This window comes from Protopterus annectens, chromosome 1.part2, assembly GCF_019279795.1.
Source record: "Protopterus annectens isolate FY-2018-M chromosome 1.part2, PAN1.0, whole genome shotgun sequence".
Lineage (NCBI taxonomy): Eukaryota > Metazoa > Chordata > Ceratodontiformes > Protopteridae > Protopterus > Protopterus annectens.
The window spans coordinates 365,437,643-365,463,287 of record NC_056727.1 but is presented as its reverse complement, the minus strand read 5'-3'; positions in this window follow the sequence as shown (position 1 = coordinate 365,463,287).

The following is a 25,645-nucleotide window of genomic DNA, read 5'->3' as shown; positions in this document are numbered from 1 at the left end:
AAATTAACTTTAGTAGTATCTTCTGGCAGTTTCCTGTATTTTGGTTGTTTCCTATTTCCTCTCTCTGTTTCCTGCGCGGGAGCAATGTGCACACCGGCTTACACACGCTCACAGTAACTTAAACGCGTGTACACATCCCTACACGGTGTTACACGCGCGCACACATCCTTACACGGTGTTAGCTAGGCTGATTCATGCTAAACGCGGCGCACCGCCTTACACGTGCGCCACGCGCAAACCGTTGTAAACGGTTTGCAACACGCTCCCACATGTTGAACCTGCCTTACACGCGCGCACACGCCAGCATACCACGTATTTCAAGAAACTTAGAGTGTAGGGATAGCGTATGCCCTCAATTTCTTGACATTCCCAGTGTTCTGTTGGGACACACCTCCCTCCCTGATGTCTGTCTGTCATCTCTTACCTTACATTGCCCTCCAATCTGGTACATTTCTTTCTATCCTTCCCCATGATGTCACCTACCTCTTACTCTGTTCCTCCCCTTCTCTAACTCTTACACGACTCAGAAAGTGCTCATTACTTATGTGGCAGTGTGATTCAGTATTGTAAGCCTCATTTACATAGGATTGCCTAGTAATGCTTAGTTACATATCTTACACGGAGCTTCCCCTTGACAACCACTAAACGGAGGCCATATTGTTTTGCTCTGCAAGTCCCTCCATTGACATTTCATGTAATACATAAATCCCACAATTGTGGGCTTATAAGCTTCGGTTTTCAGTTTTAGGTAGCGCACCCGTTTGCGGGTGTGCTACAGTTAAACACATAAATCCCGTGAAAAAAAAAAAGTTATATAACTTTTTTGCAACCTTTTTCATGCCAATGGCCACATATTTGGCCATTGGCATGCTTAATATAACAAATGCACTTTATTTGGAGCTGACATAGCTCCGTTTTTAATTTTGCAGAAATGTACTCAGTTGTCAGCTGAGTACATTTCTGCAGCTAACACGTCCGTTACACGGACTGGTTTGGGCTTCGTGGATCGCTCACATACCTCATTTGCATATCTTGGAGCTGCAAATGAGGTATTGAGCATTTCCACGCCCACTCCGTGTAAGAGACGTGTTAGCTGTCTCTTACACGGAGATTTGGGCTGTTGCTGAATCAGGAGGCTTACACGGAGGCTTACACTACTCTTGAACTCCGTGTAAGCCTTCCTGAATCTGGCCCTATGTTTTAGCACATGTATTTTATTCACAACAGAATAGTTATTTTCACATAAGGCAGCATTCCGGTTAGATTACTAATAGCCATAAACTTAAAAGTCAGGTAAGGCCTAAATGTTCAGACAGTTTTAACACTATAACAAAACATTATCCAGTTCTGCTGTTTCAGACTCTTATTCTGCGTAACAACACCATTTTCTTTTTCCTCTCTCTCTCTTTCTGCTTCTCCCTCACTTTCTGTCAGTTAGCTAAACAAAGCCTGTTTAATGTTACTGCACACGATATTCATACATTCTGATCGTATATCTTATTCTCTGGTAGTCCCTGTGTTTCTTATCATTGTGAACTGCATATTATTGCTAATTCATGTTTCTGTTAACCAAAACTTCTATCTCAAAAAGATTGCTTGTTTAGACAAACAGCTTACAAATTATAACTTTTTGTTTTTCTTCTCTGGATTTAAATAATCGCCTTATACATCTCTTGTTTTGAGATTTATTGTCTCATTAGATGTCAGAGCAGTCTCTCTGAGTGCTATCTTCTCAGCTCAGTGAACACTAACTAATGTAACTTGCCAAACTTTAATTTTATAGCATGTCTTGACCCTGTTCTACACTTTCAAAAATCTCTTTCGCTCTCTCTTTCTCTCTTGCTCAAACACACACACATACATACACACACACACACACACACACACACACACACACACACACACACACACACACACACACACACACACACACACACACACACACACACATACACATTCACACACATATACCCGTGGATTCAATAAACTCTGTGTAGGCTTTGCACGAAGCCTACAAGAGTTTGTTTACGTGATGAGCAGCAATGCTAATTGCATATGCATGTCACGTATCGTGCTTACATGATTACAAGCAAGGTTTTGTGGCCAGCAACAGTGTTGGTGGCTAGGAAACAGTGCAGAGAAGCACAGATACAGAAAGAACATGCATACAAGATTGCCTGTTGGCAAACCTGCTCTACGAGATTATGCAGACAGCTGACAGCTACAATGACTACCAGGGTGGAAATACTGCAATAACTGCAGTATTAACACATAGAAAAGTGTACTCAGTGTAGTGTACACTACAACAAGTAACTGCAGAATAGATTGTGGGGTGAGCAGCAAGAGCAAATACAATGAAACATAAATACAATAGTTAGGGGAAGTGTGCTTGTTAAAATAGCCACAGATATGAATGCTAGGAATGAAGAAAGACGAAGAGGGCATGTAAAATATGACAATGTACCCAAGATGGGATATGTCATTGTATGTACACTTCCAAGACAAGTCAGTAGCATAACATTAACCTCATATGGAGATAGCACAGTGTACACTGTTGTTTACACCTCCTGTGTATTATATGTATATCATGGGATTCACTTCAGAAGCTCGAATCCCCAAAATCTCGAATTTCATATAACCAAGACCAAAAGATCGAGTTTTGGAAACTCGAACTTCTGAAATGAAACCGTAAAAAAAAAAAAAAAAACTCAAACACCCCCCCTACTTAAATATACCAACTCCGAGATCGTGCTACAGTGGGGAAAAGGGAAATCTCCCATTTTGCGCTGTATGCAGAAGCGCAAAAAGGGAGATTTCCCACTTCCTGTCAACACCGCAGAAAAGATAAAAACATTACGTGCACACAGACCGTACAGGAATCCTTGCCTCTGTGTGCACGTAACATTTTAATATAAGTACCTTCTTATTTTTTAACACTTTACATATTCGATTTACTGAAATCTCGATCATATGGTTTCGACCATATGAAATTCGAGATTTCAGTAATTCGATTATGTGAAATGTTCCCATATCATGACATATGATAGTGCATATGTGACTGTCACACAAGGTTACGTGTCAATAAAGATGAAAGGCTGTTATATAAACATCACTGACATGCTCGCTGGAGGGGACATTTAGCAAGGATGGTATATACAATTGGAGGTATGTGCATGTTGTGAATATATGCAAAATGACTTGCTTGAATATGATTTAAATGTCAACATACCTCACAACCAATCATGGAAACATAACAACAGACTCATTGACAACTGATGACAGAAACAGCCACAATCAGAAACAATTTTAAAAATATTAACAACATTAATCTGTGACATTGCCAGAATGTGTAAGTTTAAGTTAGTATACATGTTCTGCAGGAACAGACATGTACAACTGTAATGATTGACAGTATTCTGTAAGGGGACTGAACCACCACTTTTCTGAAAATAAATTATCTTTGGAGAGGTTAAGTGGGACATAGTTAAACTTGGAGTTGAATTCTGGGGCAATCCTGGCCATTTAAGAGGTTTGCATGACACATAATTCACAAGGCACAGGCCACACATGCAAGAATCAATCAGGCCCTCTGGAACTGCTATTTAACTGTAGCCTCCAAACAGACTTTGTGCCTTATAAATGGAGAACAGAAACAATCATCCCTCTGCACAAAGGTGGGTCATTTGCAGACACTAGAAACTATAGACCCATGAGTCTCACTAGTTTCATATGCAAAGCCATGGAAAGAATTATCATGGAAATTATCAATAATGACACAGGAAACCTCCAGACACTAGACCCAACTGAGTTTGGTTTCATCAAGGGCAGATCATACCTGCTCAGTCTGGTGGACTTCTTCAAGAAGGTCACTAAAGCAATGAATGAGGACAAAATGGTTAATAATGCCTACCTTGACCTGGTGAAGGCATTTGACCCTACCCCCCCCCCACTCTGACATTATTGACAAATTTAAAAGTTTAGGTACAAACCCTTATGTAACTCTGTGGATAACTAGCTGGCTCACAGACAGAACCCAGGAAGTTAGAACTGGGGAGTCCACCTCTACAAAGAGGTAAGTCACAAGTGGAATCCTTCACGGATCAGTCCTGGGACCACTCCTTTTTTTGAATTTACTTCTCTGAAGTCAAGGCCAATGTCAGTGGTCTCTGACTGATTAATTTGTAGATGATTGCAAATTAGGAGCTGTCATTGAATCACCCACTGACAAATGTTCTCCAGGAAGGGCTGACAGACAAGCAACTGGTGCCAGAGACATGGACTAAAACTAAATGCCAAGAAATGCATAATAAAAAGCTGTCACTGTGATATTTTGTTTACATGCAAAACAATGCATGGAGCATACTCTATAAGCACATGTCAAACCTCAAGACATGTACCGCACAGTCACTGTCGTTCTGACATTGCCAGCGAAAATGTTATACTGGCATGAAATCCTAACAGGTATGCATTTGTCTTCATGTAAACTATCAAGTGGTAATACTTATGTGATGTACTGTTATGTTTGTGATGCTGTACAATCAAACTATTTTTCATTTCACTAAATTTTCAAGCCCTCGCTCGCCTCAACCTTCACCATGCACCAACCTAGCAGACCCCTAAGAACCAGCACTCAGTACCTAATTGAACTCCACAAACCTGCCCGTCCAGCAGGCAAACTCCTACTCTCTTTTTCCCTAGCCCATCGCTGGAACTCCCTCTCACCTCATATCCGCAGCACCAGCAGCCTCCCAATCTTTAAAACTCTCCTCCACTCACATTTATCATCTCTCTGGGAATGCTCATGTTCCCATCCTGCATAACATCCCCAGCTACTGCCTTACCCCCTTAGTCTACAATCACTTCCCCCCTATGGGAACATACACATTGTAAACAACCACTTATGTTTAATATCTTCTGTACATACCTACTAACTATTGTCTTTAATTTAACATATTTTCTAGTGAATATAGACTAAAAATTATAAACTGATATGAATTGTTGCATTTGGCTCTTCTTTGTATTCCAGTTGTATTAACATTTACTTGTGCTTATATATACTCTTCTGGTACTTTAACAGACTGTTATTTTATTTTATTTCATACTTTTATACTTTATATTGTATCTATGGAGCTTTTCTCCCCAGGACGCCATTGAAAATGGGCTCATTCGGCCCAATGGACCATCCTGGCAAACAAACTTCAAATAAATAAATAAATAAACTATAGCTGTACCTAGGACATGATTGGACTTCATAGATTCATAGGAGAGTACTAGGATAATGTTCCAAGATCGAATAAAAGCCTAGCTACATTTAACATGAGGTTCACAATTTTAAATAGCTATGTGAACAAAGTTGACACAGTTATGAACTTATGCTATGTTATCTAAGACCAAAGACCTCTGTCCATAAGGGACATGGGTTCAATACCAGGAGTATAATTACTATTAATCATCCATGAATGTAAGTTGCACTTGAATAGGGTCAGGAAACACCTTTGCTTTATGTGAATAAGAAGCTTGTTCCAGAGAAGGGGTAGTGTCTTAGAGACATTTCTATCTCTTCAACATGATTTATATGTCAGAGGCCAGGTTAACATCCTTGGAATGAGTGATCCTCGTACAGGTTACTTTACCAGTGTGTAGCATTTCCATTATGGCTGGATTGTAAACTGCCCTGCAGGCCAGACACAAATTGGCCCTTAGTAGTCTGTAGAGGACAGAATAGAGTGATATGGGTTTCAATCTTTCCATGTAGGACTTGTTTTTTTACATTGTGTATCTTCCTTGTGCAAAATCTCTGGTGTTGCTCCAGCTGTTGCAGATGTGTGGTGAGTTACATGCAACAGGATGCATTGTTCTCAATTATTGTTATGATGTGGGTTGAGAACAATGGAATTATAATGTTCTTTGATCTGGATGACATGCCTATAATTATGAGTTGTGCCACGCAGAAGGGATTTGTCACCACTGTGGGCACATGGTGGTTGAACTTCCAATTACTGTATACATGAGTACCCAGATAATATAGCACTATGTCTATTCATTGGGGTGTGTTGTCTATATTGTAATTAGCTTGGTATTTGATTTACAAAAGGGAATAATTATGCTTTTTGGACATTTAGTGTGTCTCCATGGTTCTGGCACCAATCATTTCTGTGTGTTAATACTTTCTGCATATCAATACCATTACTGGATTCAAGGATTGTCCACAATTTGAATTCATCCGCAAAGTTGGTTGGACAAAGGCTGTCTAACTTTGCCTTGACTTCTGTGAATTAAATTCCAAACAGGAAAGGGCCTTGTACAGAACACTGTGGCACTGCACTGGTCAATGGCCTCTTGTTACAGGTGAATTCAAACACTTTGACAGCATCTGTCCTGTTGGTAATACACTGGGCTACCCACTTGGTGACATAGTGGTTTATAGCCTGTTGACAGTTTCTCTGTAATACCAGAGTGTGAATTGTGTCAAATGCCTTGGACAGGTCAAGTTCTGTGGGATGCATATTCTTTCCCTCATCCATGGCATTGGCAACCTTCTTGAAGACGTCAACCAGATTTAACAGACATGATCTAGCTTTAATGAATCAAACATGGGTTAGTTACACAGTTGGGAGATTACCTATGTTCTTGTTGATAAGGTCCATGATGATTCTTTCCATTGGCTTACAGATGAGGTTAGTCAGGCTTATGGGTTTATAATTCCCTGTGTCAGGTGATGCCCCCATTCCTTGTTCAGAAAAGAGACTGTTACTGTCCACCATTCTTCCAGAAAATAGCCTGTCCGGAGACTGTTGTTAAGTAGGGAGCCAACTGTGTCTGCTAGGTTATGTTTTAGTTTATTGATAAGGCAACCTGGGATGTTGTCAGGGTTAATTGATGCTGTGTTTTTAACCTTAGGCAGTGCACAGATGAGCTATTCTCTTGAGAAAATATCCTGAGTAATGTTTGCATGTATACTTGGGGTGATGACCATTGGGAACAGAGTGGTGAAGTTTGATCAAAAGCTGTCAGCTAGCAGGTTGTCTATTGCCTCCAGATGAGTATTGGTGTTGCTATCCATAATCATCTGTGTGCATAGCTGTGCATTCCCCTTAAGAATTTGTACTTAAAAAAATGTGTGACAACACCTCCAAGTACAACCTTGGGTATGCATCACATGACAGACAGTGGAACTGCTAACAGAGTCATACAACTCTACTCATTTCACATTATTACATCACTTGTACATCATATATTTTTATCATTGGAAAGGAGTGTGTGAGGGCTCTGATACCATATATGGGCACATTGCAAATGAGGTGGATGTAGTTCATGCAGAACAGTTAATGACATAAATGCTGACAGTCATACAATGCTGCTGGATAACACCTGAATAATCCTTGTGAATAGCAACAGAATTGTGTCTACAATGAATTCCCCAAGGTTGCAAGTGAATTTGAGCTAGCTGGTTATATGTTTGTATATATAACAATATTACAAAATGTGGATGAAACAAGGCACATTTACCCATGTAATTAGTATAATGTAATATTGCTGTATGTCACAAAGCATTTCATGATGGTACGTATACACATGCACACATGTGCCATACTACAAGTGTCACTGTGATGGTTGAATGAGAAATGTGTAGAATGTTAATATACTCCTCAACAAGAACACATGGCTTACTAAGGCAACAATATACATAGCATCATTCCATGTCAACAGTCCTCAGGAAGCATATTACTACAACTTTTATGGAAGGAACATGTAATCGAATGTCAGCAGTGGCCATCACAGATTGGAATACACTGTTGTACGGCTACCATACAACCACTCCTCAACAAAGCACATGTGGGTGACAGCAACATTGATATGGGCAATCTTTATAGGGTCATATGACACTATTAAGCTAAGGGTCAACATCACATAAAATCCTTGCCATTATTGCAGCCTTTAAACCAAAATCACTATAGCTACATGATAAAAGGTAGTAGCAATATGTGCATTTGTGTGCATGTGTTTGATTGTATTACATATTGCCTCTGTCCATATGGGACATGTGCACCACCCCATGACAGACATGGCAATCACACATCCAGTGGTCGGCAGATGGCTTGCAGAGGGTCATGGAAGGGTTGTGCTTCATGATGTGAGGACACATCTTTGAGATGATGACATCCTCCAGTGTTTTGCAGAAAGGATGTTATATGGACAGAAGTAAAAAGGGGATGTTGGATTCATGGGGTTATATTAAAGGTTCTCCTGAGTGTGAGTCAAATGAAAAGAGATTCAAAAGATCATATAATGTCTGTAATATACAACTAACTGCACACACAGCAGTCGACTGAGGCCAGATTTAACATTAAGCTTGTGCAGGTATACAAACTGGATTACATATAATGCAACACTAGCACCAGCACAGATGTCTGACTTTAACATTGTCACAGTGCACTTTATAGTGGATGACAGTATCACTGTATGCTGAGAAGTGTGTGACAGATGTGGAGTCACATCTCAGTGTAAAAGTGCCTCCTCGCTTATATGTGCGTGAGCACACACACACACACAAGTTGACTGTTGTATGACTAGAACCCTTTCCTAGCTATTTACACAAGCTAGAGAACACAGTACTTAACACTTGCCCCACAGCACAAGTATGAGTTGCACATTGTCAGAGAACACTTTATAGCAGATGACATCATCAGTGTATGGTGAGAAAAAATGTTAGTAGGAGTGTCTCACATGGTTCTCTAAAATGGGCTCCAGAATGAGGGTTAACTGAACACACATACACACAAGATGACTGCCTACCTAGTTACACAGGCTAGAGAACACAGTACTTAATGCTAGTGCCATGGCACAAGTCTAGCTATCATACTGTCAGAGTACAGATTACAGCAGATGACATCATCAATGTATGGTGAGATGAAGATGTTGTTAGGAATGTCTCACATGCTTCTCTAAAATGGTCTCCTGACTGACAGTTGACTAAACACGCACATTAAAGTTGACTGCTGTGAGAATAAAACCCTTACCTGGCTATTTACTCAAGTTAGAGAACACAGTACTTAACACTAGTACCACAGCACAAGTCTGACTTGCACATTGTGAGATAACACTTTATAGCAAATGACCTAATCAGTGTACGGTGGTAGGAGTGTTTCACATGCTGCTCTAAAATGGTTTCCTTAATGAGAGCTAATTGAACCCACAAACTCTCACACACACACAAGTTGACTGCAGGGAGATTCATAGCTGGCATTAGGCACCTGCCAAACCCGCAGCTGTGGGGAGCCCCCAATTATCTCCCCACATATGAAAGGCCCCCTCATGAAGCAGCTGTGGGTTTCTCTGTCTCTTACACTCCTTGCTCAGTGCCTCCTGGGCATTTTCATAGCTGTATAATGTTGTGGCAATGTTCCAGATATTTTTTTCCTGAAAAACTTCCCTATAAGCTGCACTCAGTCAGGTCCACTTCAATGAAGCAAGGGACCTGACTGGTTGCAGCAGTCAGGGAATTAAGTTCTATCTGTGGAAATCACCTAAGATGCAGTTTATTTTTTTCTGAATCAAACCCTTATGTTGATTACTTCTTTTACATTGAATTAACATCTGCTTTTAACAGTAGACCAGAATAATGGTATTTTCAAGTTCTGTTCTATAACCAGTACTTCTAGTTGAGACATTTTCATGTAATGTTCATGCCAATTTAGTTAGAGACAGGTTAAATGCAACAACAGTTAGTCAAACTATTGATATTGAGATTTAGGATTATTTTCTGCACTGGTATTCCAAATATCTGATAATACATTTTTTCTGAAGCAGTAGTTACCAAAAGGTAAAAAGGCAAGACCTTAAATATGATAAAAGGCAAAACATAAAGTAAAGTAAAAAAAAGCAGTGCATTGCAGGTACAATGTTTGAAAAAAAATACCTATGTACAAGTCACTATTACAGAAACATTACTGAAGAATAACTGTGTACAAATAAACACTATGGTGTACATAGCAACATGTGGTATACAGTAAATAGAAAAATGTAGTGATGGAAGGTGAAGGAAAAATCAATGAAGTGTTAGTAAAAAAGAAGAGAGAGAAAGATAAAAAAAATAGTCTTGAGCAAAGAGTGGCAATCTAAAAGATTAGGGTGAGAATATACACACTGAAAGAAGAAAATGTTAATAAGTAAAAGTGACTGTAGAAATGACTGTGGGATGGAAAGGAAATGAGATAGCAAGAGAGTAACTAGACCTATTAAACACAGACAAGAGGAATAGGAAGTAGACTTAACGCACAGACAATTGTAATAAATGCAGAAATAGAAAAATAATTACTAGGATAAGATAAGGAAAGTGTGAAATGTAAACAATGAACTTAGAGACTTAACTTTTTATCACTTTATATGTCAGATGAGAGTACTGAGCATACAGAACAATCATCGGTGATAAATGGTTCGCTGAAAAACTGTAAAGGAATTCATAAATCATAAACTCATGCAGCTAGACAGCACTGATGATGGCAGGGTACAGGGCATGATCACCCACTGCAGAAGAAAAAAAAAATTGATTTTTGTTCCGTTGAGCCATTTGTTCTGATTGCATAATTTATTATGCAAAAAACAATAAATTTCAAATGACCAGAAAAATAATACAGAGGCATACATTTTCTTCCCATATTTTGAAACTTTTCTGTATGGTAGGTACCAGATTTTTTTCAAATTATGCGATTAGAATCCCTACCTACCTAGCAATACAAGCTAGAGAACACAGTATTTAACACTGGCACCACAGCAAAAGTTGGACTGTTTTATTGTCAGAGTACACGTTATAGCAGATGACATCATCAGTGTATATTCAGAAAAAGATGTTGGGAGGGTTGTATGAAACTGCTGCATAGTTATGTACCACTGTAAAATTTTGTTATCAATGAGGCTTGAGTGAGGACATTGTCTCATGCTCTTCTGTTTACACACACACACACACACACACACACACACACACAGACACACACATACAGTTTGACAAACAGCCACACACACAAATTGACTGTTGCGTCATTCGAACCTCTAACTAACTAGTTAGTCCACCTGTAGAATACAGTACTTAAAATTCACGCCACCACAACGTTGTGATACTATCATTGTCATAGTGGTCTTAATAGAGGATGGCATCATCATAATGCTGCAGGTAACATATATTGGGATGAGATTTTTTTCTGACAATATTAATGTGTTTTGATCAGTGATCACCAATGTCCGTTGTCTGTATAAACCTATAACACATATAACAATGTAGTTGTGCTATTTATTTCTGTATTGTACTTGACAGTGGACCTCATTTGCAAGTGCATTGCTACAGGACATAGATGAGTCTGAGTAAGTATGTCTTGAGTGAAGAACATGTCCCTTCCCTTTTTTTTTTGTTTATGACCGCCTTTTGATGAGATGGAGAATAACTGGGCAATAACAATAGTAAGACATGCCAAACATATGTTTACATTACACATCCCCAAAAAATTAATTTGCGCAAAACAATTGCAAAATATTAGCACATACGAGATTACCATTTCAGAATATAACTTGAACTTGAGAATTAGTTAGGAATATGGTATGGGAGAAATAGCTGGCAGATACCATGCTGTTCATACTGTAGTTTATATTGGCAATGTTGTGTCATAACTTTTAAGACACTGAGAACTGTTGCTATTGCCTTCCCCGTTTGGGCAGAGTTAAGTAACAAGCAAACACAGTTCTCTGTTTAAGTGGAAAAATTAGTGATATTTGATTGGTTTGCCTTCCTTCATGCAAAATGGCTAAGTGGCAATGCACGTCCATCAGCACTCTGGACAGTCTTCTTCTTTCTGCTGTTTCTGTTAGGAGTCACCACAGCGGATCATCTGTTTCCATTTCTTACTGTCCTCTGCATCATCCTCTGGCAAAACAACCACCTGCATGACCTTTCTCACCACATCCATAAACCTTATCTTAGGCCTTCCTCTTTTCCTCTTTTCCTCTTACCTGGCAGCTCCATCCTTAGCATCCTTTTCCAAATATACCCAGCATCCCTTCTCAGCACATGTCCAAACCAAAGCAATCTCACCTTTCTGGCTTTGTCTCCAAACCGTCCAACCTAAGCTGTCCCTCTAATATACTGATGCCTAATCCTGTCCATCCTCATCACACCCAGTGTAAATCTTAACATCTTCAACTCTGCCATCTCCTGCTCTGACTCCTGCCTTTTTTTCAATGCCACCGTCTCCAACCCATATAACATAGCTGGTCTCACTACCCTCTTGTAGATCTTCCCTTTCACTCTTACTGGTACCTGTCTGTCACAAATCACTCCTGACACTCTTCTCCACCCACTCCACCCTGCCTTCATTCTTCTGCACCTCTTTTTCACACTCACCATTACTCTGAACTGTTGATCCCAAGTATTTAAACTCATCTACCTTCGCCAAATCTACTCCCTGCATCCTCCCCATTCCTCTATCCTCCCTCTTATTCACACACATATATACTGTCATAGTCCTGCTGACCTTCATTCCTCTCCTCTCTAAAGCATATCTCCACCTTTCCAGGGTCTCCTCAACCTGTTCCCTACTCTCACTACAGATCACAATGTCATCCGCAAACATCATAGTCCATGGAGATTCCTGTTTGATCTCATCTGTCAACCTGTCCATCACCATTGCAAATAGGAAATGGCTCAGAGCTGATCCTTGATGTAATCCCACCTCCACCTTAAATGCATTCATCACTTCCACCGCAGACCTCACCATTGTCACACTACCCTCGTACATATCCTGTACCACTCTTACATACTTCTCTGCCACTCCTGACTTCATCATACAATACCACAACTCCTATCTAGGCAGCCTGCCATATCCTTTCTCTAAGTCCACAAAGACACAATGCAAGTCCTTCTGACCGTCTCTGTACTTCTCCATCAACACTCTCAGAGCAAACATCACATCTGTAGTGCTCTTTCCCAGCATGAAACCATACTGCCGATCACTAATCATATCCTCCCTTCTTAACCTAGCTTCCACTACTCTTTCCCATATCTTCATGCTGTGACTGATCATTTTATCCCTCTGTAGTTACTACAGCTCCGCACATCACCTTTATTCTTAAAAATCGGTACCAAAACACTTCATCACATTCCTCAGGCATCCTCTCACTTTCCAAGATTTCATTAAACAATCTGGTTAAAAACTCCACTGCCATCTCTCCTAAACACATCCATGCTTCATGGAGACTGGACTCTGGACAGTACTGAGTGTAAACAATTCACCTGCTGTCTAGCCTTTCCTGTAGCACCAAGTGTAAGAGCAGTAGGCTCCTGGTCATAGCACAGATAACACAAGGTTCAAATTCAGATTATTCACTATTTTTACAGATGGTATCAGGATGGCATTAGCTAAGTAAATGTGATCATTATTGCAAATGACAAACAATGACTACAGTAAAGTATGTGTCTTCCACACTTTTTATCATTAATGCCTACTCCTATACATCTGGACAACTATTAGCTGCTTTGCAGTCCACACTGAAAATCACAATTTAATTGTGTGTACAGCTTTCTAAAATTGACAAGGGGTGGTACATGTTTAAAATAATTATTCTGACTCAGCAGATATGCAAACTATTTGTGTATGGCCATATATCTTGAAAAGTGTGTGCAGTATGCTTTGTCACAGTAAGGTCAGTTTCCACATTATATTAGATGAAGATTTCATCCATCATCACCTGAGCATGTCACAAACAGAATCCTACATATGATTTTAAAACATTCAACTGTACATGAGCAATGCTATACTATTGAATTAAGGTTATGTTAGTATTATCTATCAGCACAGTTATGTCAGTCTGTAGACACCATCCATCAATCTAATAAATACACACACACACACACACACACACACACACACACACACACACACACACACACACACACACACACACACACATAAAGAGGAGTTGGAGTGATGGGATGAATAAAAGGAGAGAGGAACATATACCTAGCAGTGTTTTTTAATGGCACGTTAATGGACATTTTTTTAGGTCTGCTGTCATTCTTAACATTATATGCTGTGTAGCATGAAGTGAGTCACATAAGGGTAGAGAAGCCGTAGGAGAGAGACAACAAGCTTATGACAATCAGAACAAGGTTAGCTAAATATGTGATAGCAGTGGGCATGGATGTCACTTCAGATACCCATTTTTGGGCAGTAATAAAGATATCTCCATGAAAAATCGAAACTTTGGTAAATTTTAATGTGTCAGTGATTAAATATATCTAAATATATATCATCACACTAAAAAGTGATGAGAGATGCATCTAGAATCAAACCCTTGAAGATATTGTCAAAATAAACTTCAGTCAAGTGATTTATGTCAACACTCTACACAGGAAATTGTAATTTGTTACAGTCAGCAGTCTAAAGAACTGTCGGAGTAAATGCTTAAAAGTACTGCATTTACTTTGTTTTCTCAATGTGTTCTTTTAGCACAGTGAGTTTAAGCAACATTGCATGGAGATAACTGACTAGTGCAGTGGATGGCAAAAACACACCAGATTTTGTCATAGGACATGAAGAGCCATTCTCCAGTGCTTGGCATTAGTGCATGATACCAAACTCTCTGCAAATGCAGAGGACAAAAAATGAAGGCTTTATTATGGGCCATTTCTGGCCATGTGTGTAGTGTGTGATTCTATCTTTTGACAAGATTAAAAGTGTGAAAATGGGATAGATGGAAAAGTGGTGAAATGGGGGTCAAACAGGGGGAAGAACAAAAGGAAAGCAATAAAGGATTCTACAGGAGGGAATTAGGAAAAAAACATAGCTATCCACTTATTTAACAGTGCAATGTGAGCATGTATAGAAAATTGGATGAATTTGGACTATCACTACAACATGGATGGGTAATAATACAATAATGTTGTATACCCAATTAGACAAAATCAAATATGTCAAGAAGACACATATGAGAAATGGAGAGCTATGTATGGGGGGGGGGGGTGATTTTTTTTTTTCTGTGGGACAGGCGCCCATTTTTGGGGGGGGGGTTAAAAAAAGAGGAATGTTGGAGAAGGAACATAGGAATGTCAGAATCAGGTAGGTAGGGTAGGTGAGGAAGGAGGTGCAGACAGACAGACAGGAGAAACAAGACAGACACAGGGCTGGTGATGGACACAAAAGGTTGGGGAACACAATGACTGGAGATAGGTAAGGGACATCAGAGGCACATGCCCTTCAAGCATGGGAAGAGTGAGAATCTAGTCCTCACCCTCAGAACTGCTATCACTGTCCCCTTCCTCAGGTCCCAGTGGAACTGCTTGATGTGGGGGGGGTCTTTCTTGCATTCTTAGGAGCAACTTCTCCAGAAGGCTGAGCCGGGCACCAATGCCAGTTTCTATTGCCTCATGCACCATCCCTGGCAGCTCATGGCAGGTGATGTAATCACCACCTCCACTAATACTCCCAGGGGGTACCAATGTACCAGCAGTCAGGGCAATTCTACCTGATGTAGATGGCCCAGGTTGTCCATGGGCTATGCAGGTAGTGCTGCCAAGTTGCTTCCCAGATGTGCTGGGTATTGGTGCAGCAGCCGGTGGAGAGTTGACAGACTGAGCTGGAGTGTATGGCCTACATCTGTGTGCTGAAAATTATTTTGTGCCAGGATCCACCACATAACGCATGCACTCAGGTCACTCCACAACAAGTACAAATATGACACTGTCATTGTCCATTTTGGTGTGAATGATCTGAGATGTACCTCCCTGGACTACATGAAAAGAGACATGGATGAGCTCTCCGATCTTGTAGCCCAGGCAGGTATGACCCTAGCCCTGAGAAGCATCCTACCATCACCCAGAATGATACCACAGTACAAGGACAAAATGATTGACTTCAACAATTGGCTAAGCTTCTGGTGTCATTCTAAGGGGATCCAGTATTTGTCTGCCTGGGACGACATGATTGACAGACCACGATGCTTTGCCAGAGATGGCCTGCACCTGTCGCCCCTGGGATTCCGGATACTGGCTAAGGCTCTTGCCACCCCTATAGTGCCTTTTTTAGGCAAGGTTCAAATGACACATTCACCACTGTAACTGGCACAATCAAGCAAAATCTGAGGTTAATGCTACTCAATGCTAGACGTCTAAACCTCAAAATGCACTCACTCAAGACACTCCTTAAAATGGAGAACATCGACATCTGTGCAGTGACAGAGACCTGGTTCAAAGCTCCAGAGAGCACCCCTGCATTACCAGGCTATAATTCATACCACACCTTTCGGCCACCTAACCCGGAACGAAGCACTAAAGGTGGAGGCATGTCCATATTCATTAAGGATAGCCACACCTCCAGGCTAGTTGCACAGCATAATGCATCCGAGATTATCCAAGTGCAACTAACTCTGGGCAAGACCGCAATCCAAATTGTAGCTTGCTACAGACCCCCCACCATGCCCCAGGATTCCCACTCCTCATTTCTTGATACACTGGAAAGTATTAGGGTACAACCCAACACCCTAATAATGGATGATTTCAACTACCCCACCATTAACTGGGAAAACTACTCATGTACCAACTCTTTTGCACAACATTTTCTGGAATTCATAAATTCCAACCCCTTGGATCAACTTATTCACACCCCCACCAGGGGCAGCAATATCCTAGACCAGGTCATTACCAACATGGGCAACCGGTGTTCCACACCAGAGGTCAATTCCTCGTTGGTCAAATCCAACCACAAGCTAATCACCCTAGACATCCACATCCTGCCCCCACCCCCAGTTTGGGAAACCACTGTAAAAAACTTCTCCAAAGCCAACTTCACACTTCTTAAGACAGAAGTGTCAAACGTCATGACACCCATACAGACAGACAATACAGGTATGACTGCTGAATCCTATACAAATGCACTTAATAAGCACTTACACAAGTGCATGGATCATGCTATCCCTAATAGAACCAAGATGCTATCCTCAAAAAAAAAGGAAGCCAATCTGGTGGTCCTCTGCCATAAAAAAAACTCTACAACAGAAGAAAGAAACTGTTGCAAAAAAGAGTAAAATCCCATGACTGGAGGAACTCCCTGGTCTACCTCAGTAAAAAGCTGAGATCCCTCATAAAATCCTCCAAAGCTGGTTACAAAAACAAAATTGCCACTGACTCTAAAGACAACCACAAAACATTCTACAGCTATGTCAAGAATCTCAATGGCAACACTTAGATCTGCTCTGAGTTACAGCGCAATGGCACTAAATATACAGAACCAACTGATATTGCCAACATCCTGGGAGATAGGTTCAATGCTAACTTTACCCCCTCTCACTCCCTGGAGGGCCTATCTCTATACCGGAAGAATGCAAAGTTCCTGTAATCACAGCTGCACAGGTAAAAAACACACTCTCCAAAGCCAAGAACACAGCATCCTTGGGACCTGACAATATCCCAGGCTGCGTTCTACATGAACTACAGAATGAACTGGCACCCTACCTAAGTACCATGTTCAATCATAGCCTCACCACAGGCTTTGTGCCCACTGAATGGCACACTGTGACGGTTATCCCACTCCACAAAGGGGGAGCCATGACAGACCCCGGGAACTACCGCTCCATTAGCCTGACGAGCCTGGTCTGCAAGGCCATGGAATGTATCATCATGGAACTCATAAACAAAGACATTGGTAATCTCCAAACTCAGGTTTGTAAAAGGCAGATCATGTCTCCTAAACCTGATTGACTTCTTTGAAGCAGTCACCAAAGCCATAGATGAAGGTAAGGTGGTTTACACAGCTTATCTAGATCTCGCCAAGGCTTTTGACACCATCCCCCACTCTGGAATTATAGATAAGCTCACTAAACTAGGTATAAATCCCTATGTCACAAGATGGGTTGCCAACTGGCTCACAGACAGAAACCACACTGTGAAAGTAGCAGACTCCAAATCCGACTTCAGACCAGTGACAAGTGGAGTACCACAGGGTTCAGTCCTGGGTCCTCTCCTGTTTGGTATCTACTTCTCTGAAGTACAGGCTAACACAGAAGGTCTTTGGCTAACAAAGTTTGCAGATGACTGCAAACTAGGAGCCATTATCGAAACTCCTAACAATGTGGACATACTACAAAAGGGCCTCACTGAGACAGATGCCTGGTGTCAAAGCCATGGCTTGAAGCTCAATGCCAAAAAGTGTATTTTCATCCCCTTTGGTAAAAACTCTATACCCATGAACTACCACATAAGTGGTAGTCTACTTAATGTCAAAAGTGTGATAAGAGACCTTGGGACACAGGTGGACAGTAGCCTCTCCTTTTATAATCACATCGCCACAGTGGTCAGGAAATCCTTCTACATGGCTCACCTCATCACAAAAGGTTTCTCATCCAGAAAGAAAGAGGTCATTGTTCCCCTCTACTCACCACTCATTCGACCCATTACAGAGTACAACGCCCCTTTTGGTATGTACCTCACAAGACATCTACAACAACTGGAAAGGCCACAGAAATACCTCACAAAGAGGATTACTGGCCTCAAACAGATGCCCTACGCGGACCTTCTAAAAAAACTCCAGCTTTACTCCGTCGCATATTGCCTACTCAGAGGTGATCTCTGCCTAACATACAAAGCTATGTCAAACTCAGAGCTGTTGGACATGCTCCACTTAAAGAAATCCCAATCCCTTCGAGCTACATGCTCTAGGGACCTAAACCTTGTCACCACAATAAACAGAACATGCTGGAGGAATAGATTCCTGTCCCAGAGACTTCCCATACTCTGGAACAGACTACCTATCTATGTCAAACAGAGCTCCTCATTAGCACTCAGGAAAAGTATTGATAATTGGATGGGAAATAGGAAATTCAACACATGGATCACTTCTGTGGCTCTGCCCGACAGGGGCACAGGAAAATAATTTTCTTGGGTGGCGAAAGCCAAGGTACCTTTTTGGCTAGGCTTATATAGGTCCTAGGGCTAGTAGCCTAGTACCTACCTATGAACCTAAGAAAAGTATGACATCAAAATGGTGTGTTCACATATAAAAAAGAGATAAAGGTTGGGGTGAGACAAAAAAAGAAAACAAATTATTAGAAACATTGTATGTCACATTCAAATTCTTTATTACAATAAATATCCTTTTATTATTATATTAGCTATACAGCTTTCCAAATCCAATATAAGATTGTGAATGTTAACACGCAATCCTTACAATATGCAGATACTGCACATATGCTTTTAATGATAATACAGATTAAGTAAACAACATGGCATTTAAGCCAATTTTACTAGAATTAAAACTAAAAAAATATATTTTTGTAATTTGAATGTATGGTTACTTGTGGGAATGGAACCCACCAAATTTGAATATACTCTTACACTTGCCTAATGCAAATTACCAAGAGCTACAGAAGAAAGTATGTATGCTTGCTTTTACAGTTAAGATCTGTATGGTTAAGTTGCTAGTAATGGATTGAAGAGCAATAAATTGAATACAATCATGGTCATTTATGCAGCTTGCCTCTCTGAGTCTTTCTAATCTTTCAACATGTGCCTCCTGGTTACCTGAAATTTCCTGAGCAGCTGTATAATTAAGAAGGAAAGTAAAAGAGACAAGAAAACATTATGCACACCAGTCTTGGCTATCTACAGCTTTCAGTATCATTTAAAGTCGCTTTATCTGTATATTTACACACTGTGGGATGTCGGCAGTCCTAAACTTATCCAGCCACTGGTTTTGTTGTGTTCACTTGCGCTGTTTCAGGTCATTATAATGGTTTCTGTACTGCTTCCCAGTGCATGGTATACCAGTAACACTGGACACAGCCTTGGCTAGACTGTTACGAGCCTCAACCTTATACTGAGACCTGTTATATTCCTCCTGCAGCAGCCTTGAGCTGTAGCACTTTATGAGGACTGAAACAAATATTTTTGACTCTTCCACACCCCACCTTTGAGCCCCGAATTAGGCACCATCATTCCCAGCTCCTGTCATGTCTGTACAGGTCATTCCCAGCTCCTGCCATGTCTGTACAGGTCATCCCCAGCTCCTGCCATGTCTGTACAGGTCATTCCCAGCTCCTGCCATGTCTGTACAGGTCATTCCCAGCTCCTGCCATGTCTGTACAGGTCATCCAACAACAGTAAAAGTATTTTCCTGCCAATTCATGATATCAAGTTTTACTGCCCATGCACAAACCTGTGCCCGTGCACAAACCTGTGCCCGTGCACAAACCTGCACAACTATTACAACCAGGTTTGCTCAATGTTAAGTGGACATCAACACTGAGAAACAAAGAGGAAGGCAGTTTATGAATTACGAAGGATAATTTGACATTTGGCATTACTTTATGGCAATCACGGTGCTATAACTGACAACAGTTTGTACAATGATCAACACTGATATGTTAAATGGCTTGGCTTTTAAGACTTGAATTTCGGGGAATCAATTTTATGCCTTGGCACATATTTTGTAGGGCCTTACACACTGATAAAAGTACAATGTGGGATTCAAACCTATGCAAAAAAGAAAATACATACAGTGAATATAAAAAGTTTACACACCCCTGTTAAAATGCCAGGTTTTTGTGATATAAAAAATGAGACCACAATAAATCATTTCAAAACTTTTCCCTCCTTTAATGTGACCTATAACCTGTACAATTCAATTGAAAAGCAAACAAATCTGTTAGGGAAAAAATATAAAACATAAAAAACATACAATACGCTGGTTGCATAAGTGTGCACACCCTTAAACTAATAATTTGTTGTGTGCACACTCTTAAATTAATACTTTGTTGAAGCACTTTTTGATTTAATTACAGCATTCAGTCTTCTTGGGTACACACCTGCCATCAATTAAAGAGACTCTGATTAACCCCAAAGAAAGTTCAGCTGTCCTAGTAGGATTTTCCTGACATTCACTCAGTTGCCAGCTACAACAAATGTCATGGTTCGCAGAGAGCTTACAAAGCATCAAAGGGATCTCATTGTTGAAAGGTATCAGTCAGGAGAAGGGTACAAAAAAATTTCCACAGCATTGGATATACCATGAAACACAGTGAAGACAGTCATCAAAAAGTGGAGAAAATATGGAACAACAGTGATGTTGCATAGAACTCGATGTCCCTCCAAAACTGATGAAAAGACAAGACAAAACTGGTCAGGGAGGCTGCCAAGAGACCTGAACAGTGAAGGAGTTACAGGAATTTCTGGCAAGTACTGGCTGTGTACTACATGTGACAACAATCACCCGTATTCGCCATATGTGTAGTCAATGGGGTTGGGTTGCAAGACGGAAGCCTTATCTTACACAGAAAAACATCCAGGCCCAGATAAAATTTGCAAAACAATACATCAAGTATCCCAAAAGCACGTGGAAAAATGTGTTATGGCCTGATGAGACCAAGGTTGAACTTTCTGGCCACAATTCCAAAAGGTACGTTTGGCAGAAAAACAACACTTCGCATCACCAAAAGAACACCATCCCCACTTTGAAGCATGGTGGTGGCAGTATCATGCTTTGGGTTGTTTTTCTTCAGTTGGAACTGGGGCTTTAGTCAAGGTAGAGGGAATTATGAGCAGTTCCAAATACCAGTCACTTTTGGCCCAAAACCTTCAGGTGTCTGCTAGAAGCTGAAGATGAAGAGGAATTTCACCTTTCAAAACAACAATGACCCCAATCATACATTTAAATCAACAAAACAATGGTTTCACCAGAAGAAAATTAAAGTTTTGGAATGGCCCAGGCAGACCCCAGACCTAAATCCAGTAAAAAATCTGTGTGGTGACTTGAAGAGGGCGGTGCACAAGAGATGCCCTCGTAATCTGACAGATTTGGAGCACTTTTGCATGGAAGAGTGGGCAAATATTGCCAAGTCAAGATGTGCCATGCTAATAAACTCCTACCCAAGAAGACTGAATGCTGTAATTAAATCAAAAGGTGCTTCAACAAAGTATTAGTTTAAGGGTGTGCACACACAACAAAGTATTAGTTTAAGGGTGCGCACACACAACAAAGTATTAGTTTAAGGGTATGCACATTTATGTAACCAGCATATTGTACATTTTTTTTTTTTTATATTTTTTACCCTAACAGATTTGTTTGTTTTTCAATTGAATTGTACAGGCTATAGGTCACATTAAAGGTGGGAAAAGTTTTGAAATGATTTATTGTAGTTTTATTTTTTATATCACAAAAACGTGGCATTTTAACAGGGGTGTGTACACTTTTTATATCCACTGTATATTGCCTCATAGGTGTTTTTTCCTCATTGCCACAGAAGCAGTGTTTGCCAAACAGGGTCATTACTAATATACACAAAGGGCGAGCAGTGCTAGGCTTCAATTAACCCTGTATGTGTATGACATGGCAAGGCCATGGCTTATGCATTATCCAGTGTGATGCAGGAGTAATGTGTGGCAATATACTGGAAATACATATATGTGTATTACTCTCAGAGTAGATATTTGAGTTCTGATTCAGACCACACAATACATTCTGTTTTACAGCTATACTTCTGTTATGGGAGGTGTGGAGAAGACTGTCAGTAAACTATGAAGTCATCCCAGGTCTGAAAATACATTTATAATTACAGAATCATCAATGTCATGCTACATCAGTTACACAAATAATAGATATTATACCACATGTATGCTCAGCTACACCAGTTACACAAATAATAGATATGATACCACATGCATGCTCAGCTACACCAGTTACACAAATAATAGATATGATGCCACATGTATGCTCAGCTACACCAGTTACACAAATAATATATATGATGCCACATGTAAGCTCAGCTACACCAGTTACACAAATAATAGATATGATACCACATGTATGCTCAGCTACATCAGTTACACATCTAATATATATGATACCACATGTATGCTCAGCTACACCAGTTACACAAATAATAGATATGATACCACATGTATGCTCAGCTACACCAGTTACACAAATAATAGATATGATACCACATGTATGCTCAGCTACACCAGTTACACAAATAATAGATATGATACCACATGTATGCTCAATCAACATGCTATACGTAGTTAGTCTTATGTACAATTATTTTATAATTTTTGTGAAATATCACAGTGGGACACCATTAATAAAATGTGAAATATGCTGGATTAGAACTCTGGCTTACCTGGACTCTGGCCCTGAACTTCCACCTGGTGCCTCAGGGAAAGCTAGGCAGCAGGTGTAATTTTCGCACTCAGCTCTGTCCGAAGTGCTGACAAACATGTATTGCCACTTAGCCTGTTTGCTAAAGGAAGGTGAAGCAATTAAAAATGTATCATTTTTTCCTTAAGAACCATGTTTGTGCACAGGTGAGCAAAAAATAACTACTGTGGAACTCGAACCATGATTTACCTATCTTACCTGTTGTGTACCTCAATGTATTTGCACCTTGTGCTACACACACATTTGTGTCACAGATTTAATTTCTGTTGTCATTACCATCCAAGTTGCTGACAGCTGTGCAATGCCACTAAGTGTGTTTATGCTTCTTAAGGGAACTGACATTACTTTTTACATTTTTATACATTTAACCATGTCTGCACTATGCCATGAACTGCAGAGATGTTAAAAAGAGAAAAAAAATAAAAAAATATTAAAATATTAAGGTTAAACAGATGTTAAAACACTTACACAGCTCTGGATTTGAACTATCAGAGTAATGAAATAGCACAACACATAAATGTAGTGTTATCTGTGTTTGCCACAGATACAGCTTTGTAACAGCATTCAAATCATGTGCACACAAGCAGGTCACATTTCTTCTACAGCATTAACATGACATGTTATACTTGTACATTCTCAGTTGGTTGTACATGTGTGGCTAACATATGCATTGCAATGATTGATCACACAACCATTTCTGAATATGTTTGCACAAATACAGCTCTGTTTCTCTTTGTATTGTGTTCAGTCTTCCCTTATCTCTGCTGTAATTTTAGACATGCAGCTTGTAATGCATTTTGTATCATTTTCCTTTAAATGTGTGATAAAAATGCATGACAGAGAACAAGTTTTCAGCAAAGGCGAGAGAGTTTTGCTATTAGTGAACAAAAATGATAAATGTGTGGTGTTTTCTTTCATTTAAAAGCTCACTGAAGTTAGTTCCACACTTTGTAAGTGTATCCTCACTGAGACACCCACTGCAGTGAAGGTTGTCTGAATTACTGTTGTGTTTTCTCTTTTTCACACTAATCATTCACAGTTGCAAGTCATTAGCAACTAACAATGGTGTAGAGCCTGCACTATGTTTACATTAGATACACAAAGTCAAACGTTTGGTATTTAGCTATTCTAATGAGTTCACACCTTAGTTGCATCTTCACAGTGCTCAGAGAGCTGAATCTACACTGTAAAAACATAACCATATAGCTAGGGAACTTGAAGGTGAGGGGACTTGTGTACTTGGACAAAACAGAAGATTGGTATTCCTATGAAAGTGATTTATCTGCAGTGAAGGCTTATAATTTTGTTAAATAATGCTTGTATTATTCAAATACATTCTATATTTTGTAAAATGCTACAAATATATTTATATATCCAGCAGCAAATGGAACTTATATCTCTATGCACTTCTTATACTTCACTCCTAGCATAAGCATTTTTGGCAAGCATTTACATTTCAGAAAAAAACAGGTTATACTTTCAACACAACTGTATTTTTAAAACTTTGCTTTTTCGGTGTTTTAGGTTATTGGAGAGAAATATAATGTACAGGTCACTGGCACTGGTATTATGCTTCTGAAATAGCTCAGGGTAACTTCCACAGGAGTGGTAGGAACAGTGAATAGTGAATGGCATTCATAAACTGATTTTATGTTGAAAATATCTACATATCCTGAAAATTGTGTGGAAAGGATGTATACATTACTTATGTGGTATTCCTTGGTTTGTACAAAGCTTCATTTGTTTGTTTTGGGGTCAGAGAAGTCACCTACCATTCTTTGGTCCAAAAAGAGAAGTGTGTTTCAAGTGCTTTTCTGTTGAAAATGTGTAGGCATCCTGATATTTCTGTGGGAAACATATATACATTTTACTTATGTGGTATTCCTTGGTTTGTACAAACGTTTGTTTCTGTGTGAGGGAGAGGTGGGACAACCACCAAACATTCAGTTGTACTAAATGAAATGTGCGTTTCAAGTGCTTAATGTTGACAAAGTGGCGCACATACTAATTATTTTTATAAGAAATACATTAATTATGTGATATTTATCTGTTTTATCTTTGCTTTATGTCATATAGGATTATGGCACCCAAGCTACAAATCCACGAAAACTCCCTTTCAGTGACATGGAAAATGAGGTCATAATACAGGCTCTGAGGCACCATGGAGCCTTTCTGCTTGAGAGAGGCTGTGGGGATATGGCTGCAGCTGCCAGGAAGGAGATTTGGAACCAGTTAGTCAATCATACCAATGCAGTCATTGGTCGCAGCCAAGATTATAATCAGGTGCAGCATCGAGTCACTGATATGATTTCATCAGCCTGGAGGAGGGCAGCCGCAGTTGCTGAGAACAGCTGGCTACAGGGGGTGGTCCTGCTAGCGATCCACCACTGACACAAAATGAGGAGTTCCTGTCCACTGTCAGAGATCCAGACAACACAGTGAAGACTGCGCAT